The sequence below is a fragment of the Fulmarus glacialis genome, unplaced genomic scaffold, assembly GCF_000690835.1.
Source record: "Fulmarus glacialis isolate BGI_N327 unplaced genomic scaffold, ASM69083v1 scaffold1996, whole genome shotgun sequence".
Lineage (NCBI taxonomy): Eukaryota > Metazoa > Chordata > Aves > Procellariiformes > Procellariidae > Fulmarus > Fulmarus glacialis.
Genome location: NW_009217278.1, coordinates 2,097 through 7,500, shown reverse-complemented (window position 1 = coordinate 7,500; position 5,404 = coordinate 2,097).

Sequence of the window (5,404 nt, the reverse complement as noted above, 5' to 3'; positions counted from 1 at the left end):
TCCAGACAACGATTGCATCTCGGCTTAACTTTGCTTTGTAATAAGAATATTAAAAATTATTGGTCTCTATTTATTTTGAAGTGCTCTCTCACAGATTTGATGCAGTATTCTTTGGATGTTGTTTCTTTTTTTGTGGGAGCAGCCAAATCATACTAGACTATCATATAAAAAAACCACAAAGCAACTGTTTATCTAACATGTTCTGTATACAGCCCAAAGCAGGCTTCAGCAGTATCTTGCCCTCAATGAAACAAAGCAGAGTTTGTTACAGGAAATCCACAGCTGGATTTCACAGACTAAGCCTATTTTGAAAATAAACACTTTAAAAAAAAAAAAAAAATTAAAAATCACCTCTCTGAGCACCCTTAAGGATGCTTTTTGCTGCTATCTGTTGATAACACCTCTCACAAAACAAAACCAAACAAGAATCCCCTGTCTCCAGTTTCAGATTAAGCAATGTTACTCTATTACAACAAGCAGTTGATCACTCTCAGCACACGGACTGCTTCCTGTATTGGCCATTCACCATACACAATAAATATGCAGTATGACGATACCTAGCTCCTAATGTGCTACATCCTAACCAGACTTCTATAGGGCTGTAATATCTAGATAGCTGGTACCTCCATGGACAAACCCAATCACTGGGTAGGAACTCATAAATAGATAGTCAGGCTTATGCGTACAAGTGGTTGCATGGTGAGAAAAACTCCAACATAACTGGTGTGCAGGTGAACAAGAGTAATGAGATTTTTTTTTTTTTTTAACATGAAATTGCAGTCCGGACAAAAATTATATTCTTAGAGGTGTTCTGACTAATGCTTACTATGGAGAGAAAAGCAGTTAAAAGTAAGTCTGGTATTTTATCACCAGACCACTTTGATCCAGCATGAATTTTTGACACTTAGGACAAATTTTACCCTTTGTTGAACTTGATTGAGATATGAGCTAGATTCCACGTGCATGACTGAGGACAAAAATTAACCTATTTAATCTGTCTAAAAGTCCTTATTTTTTACCTTTGACATTACCAATAGAAAGCAAGAAATCCTGCTCATAACCCTTCCTAGTCTATCAGGAACAGCAGGTCAGGAGACACTGCAGCTTGCACTAAGGACACACTGGAATTGCTGTACCCATTCTCCAGCTCTCAAACCTTCCAAATCAGTCCTGCATGCAGAACAACACTACACTGATAGCAATGCGTCCTGGACCCTGACATGTTTCAGTAGAGGAGAAAAACCTTGGCTCATTCTGCATAAAGAATTTACAAACAATGCATTTTCTGGGGTTTCAATGCACTAAGCAGCAGACTGCATGAATACCATGCATCTCATTTAATGAATATTTAATAAAAACATAAAATGCTCAAGAGCAAATTTATTTGGTATGGATGCTTAGTGCAAAGGCATACTAAAGCAGCATGAATAACTGCAATGGACAGATGATAAAACTTAAATGCAGCAACTTGGCATGTGTAGTTTTGTCCCATGTATTTAATGACTGTTACAGAAAAAGCTGAAGGACATAAATGAATCAACATGCAAAATATTTACATATAAGTATTATGCACTGTAAACTACTTTTGTAAAGCCAGATCATTCACATGCATGAAAATGCATGGGCGTGTAAATGCATGCCAGGCACGTAGTTTTTTAAATCATTCCTAAAGAAGGACCTGAAGAAGCTAGCAGGAGTATTCATTCAAGCAAAATTATAGCCTCGGGCTATAAACAGAGCCACAATTTACATAGACTTGAAAAAGCCTTTAGGGTTGTGTTGGGTTGACCTTGGCCAGCTGCCAGACGCCCACCCAGTCGCTCTCTCACTCCCCCTCCTCAACAAGACAGGGGAAGAAAAGAAAATGAAAAAGCTCATGGGTCAAGATACAGACAGGAAAGTCTCTTATCAATTACCACCACAGGCAAAACAGAGTCAACTTGGAGAAACCTTATTTATTGCAATTAAAAATAGTTTTGGATGGTGGGAAACCAAATTTAAAACACCTTCCTGCCCCCGTCTTTCCCCAGGCTCAACTTCATCCTTGTCATTCTTTCATTTCCAACTCCTCTACCTCTCCCCACCCTGCCCTGAGCAGCATGGGGGGATGGCAGCTGCGGTCAATCCATAACAGCTCTTCGCTGCTGCTCCTTCCTCTTCATGCTTTTCGCCTGCTCCAGCATGGGTCCTTCCCATGGCCGCAGTCCTTCAGGATGAGCCTGACTCTTGTGTGGACTCTCCACAGGCCACAGATTCTTCAGGAAATCTCTACCCCCCCTAGTGTGAGGTCCCCCATGGGCTGCAGTGTGGATACTTGCTCCACCATGGTCTTCTCTCCATAGGCTGCAGGGGAATCTCTGCTCTGGCACCTGCAGCACCTCCTCCTCCTTCTCTCATCTTGGTGTTCACAGGGCCTTCTCACACTTTTTTTCCTTCCTCCTCACTGCCGTGCAGTGTTTTACCCTTTCTAACACATCCTTTCCCAGAGGCGTCCCACTCGTGGCTGAGGGGCTCAGCGGTGCCCTGCGGTGGGTCTGCCGGAGCTAGCAGTGTCCGGCACCTGGCAGCCCCGGCCTCTCCTCACGGAAGCCGTCCCTGCAGCCCCTGCTCCGCCTCTCCCTGCTCCCAACACCTCACCCCAGACACCCAATATAAAGGCTAACATTTCTGTGTCTACCACTCCATGACTGTAAGTATTCAAGGCTAAAACCTTTTGACTTAATTGCATTTTTCTTAAGGGAGAAAAATAGAAGGCTAAATCAGCAACCCTACACCTCTTCGTTGGAGAGGAAAAAGAAAAACCAACACAAAACTAACTGTAAAATAAAAAAACCGAGCTCGAGTTGTCATTGGAAAGATGACAGTCACAGCATCACTGTGACTGGTAAATATCTATTTCATGTGGATCCCATTGGATGGCCCTTTGGGGAAAAGCAGTAATGGCAAATGCTGAACTCTTCTTCTGCAGCATCTTCTTTAACTGACGCTATGCACCCTGCAGCATTCACTTTTAATTTTTGAACTCCTTCCCATTCCTTTTAGCTTCAATAATAAGGTCTGTGATACTCAGTAATGTCACCAAAGAACTGTCATTAACTGGTATGTTTAGTAATCTTCCTACAAACTGTTAGATACGCTGTAGTTCTTCCCCCCATGTCACTGTGCCATCACTCTGGCACGTGAGCTGATCAAACTCAACTTGCATATGAAGCTTCCCCCATTTCACAGCAGGGAGAGACCCCATTTGGGGCATTTCTGGAAAGAATTCATGAATCTGGGGTTTACTTCAATCACTAATTTCAGCAATAAAACTGTACAGGAGGTTTGAATCTGAAGTTTCAGGAGTTGAGGGATTATTTAAGTTATGCAGAAGCATTCAATTTTTAAATCAAACTACTTAATTTGCATCAAACTAGCATTCATTTGTTTAAAAATTGACTTTAAACTGAAAAGAAAAAAAAAAAAGAAAAGCCAAAACTGAGTATACCATTTTACTTCAGAAAAATACTTCAATTTAAAAACCTGAACACTGTGGAAAAAAACTCTAATTTTGTACCTTTCCTGCCAAACTAACTTTTTGGCTCAGCTGCCAAACTGAAAATGTCCATTATTTGCTTTTTTGCATTGTAGGATTGAGTTTCACCTATTACGTCTTCAGAATTAATTGCAATACTGCGATACAGACCCTGATTGCAATGGCATTGCATTGCAAACCAGTACCAGGACTCGATTAAGGTAGGATACTAATGCATTAAAGTGCTGACATTTGTCAGGTAGGTCACATCCATACTTCAGATAACTGGGAGAGGTTCTGATCTGACACCAGTATGCCCATGGGTTGCAGAGTCAGGAGATGAACCCCCCGCTCTGTGGGATTCAAGACAATGTCACCTTCCAAACTTCCAGTTGTGCAACTATGGGCACCCTGACTGAATGGCATCATTCCTGATGCCGACTGGCTCCATTTCATCCGTTTCCTTTGCCATTTAAGGTTTTAGTAATCATGGGCCCCCAAAAGGCTGCTGGAAGGCCAGCTCACAGGGGAGCACAAGGATGGGCAGGAGCTCAGGTGTCATGTCTTGTGATTCTTGTCTCTCTTCAAAATCTCTCATTTTTGAAGAGAAATCAGACTTGACCAATAACTCCTCCAGACAAGCTCCAGCTGTAGACACAGCAGCAATTCTCTTTTTCTCAGTAGTTACTATGTTTTCAGTAAAACTCATTGAGATTTCTGATGTAAACGGCTTTTTAGAAGCTAAGGTTGAAAACACCAGAATGATTCAACAACATCTTGATATATTAGGAAATTCACTTCTAGTATCAATAGTTAAAAGAACTTTGATTTTTATTCTGATGAATTTCACTGCTAGGAAAAACAAAAAAAATGTCTGACAAAAGGTCACAGGACTTGATGAGCAGCTAATGAGACAGTCTGCATACTCAACTAGATATTCATCTCATTTTCCAGTAGGTGCTGCCTGCTAAGAACTACAATACTTTTCCACAAGCATCTGACAACTGAAAATACATTTCTTGACATTATAGAAGAATGAATCCCGAAAACTACTGCTTTCAAACAATGGAAAGGAGATTAAGCGTATAATATCTTTTCACAGGAAGTATCTCAAAACCCCCAAGTATTTCCTTATAATTTGAAGAAATTCACAGCATGAGAATTCAAATAATATTTACTATGGCAATATTCTAGGTTGGCCAAACTGCACACAGTACAGGAATTATTTGAAGGGAGGGGAAGGTAGCGATAAACTATCTCCACATTTCTCCAGTCTTTGGAGTAGTGCTTTCCCCACGAAAAATTAAAACTCGCTCTCATGATCACTTGGATGCAACCTCAGACACCTTTACCCTCAATATGGCATTGACATTTGGAAAGTGATTAGACACTGCAACTGCAATGCTGCCTTGCCATACCTGGCTATGAAATGGGAAGATAGAAGATAAAACAGCCACAGCTCTGCCATTGTATGGTTTCAGTGTAGGCTAGCAAAGATTCAGAAAAACCAAGAATAGGGAATCAGATTACAAAGCTTTATTGTGTTTTGTCAGTGAAAAAGAGAGATATTTCTAGCAGACATACAGCAGGAGCCACATACAAGTCAAAATGTTTCGTCGATTAGACACAGGACAGAAAAGCCATAAAGCAATACTGGTGACCATTCCTGTATCAAGTCTAGTGTCAAGCAGATGTACTATTTTACTCTTGATATGAAAGTGTATATTTAGAATGGACAGTTTGAAAAAAGTTATATAAAACATTGAAATGTTTTATATAAAAAAAGCAGTTATAACCTATTGCTACATTTTATACCACAACTTTTGTTGATTTTAAAAGTGAATTAAGAACAGGCTTTATTAATAACCATTTGTGTATACTGCTGGTTGT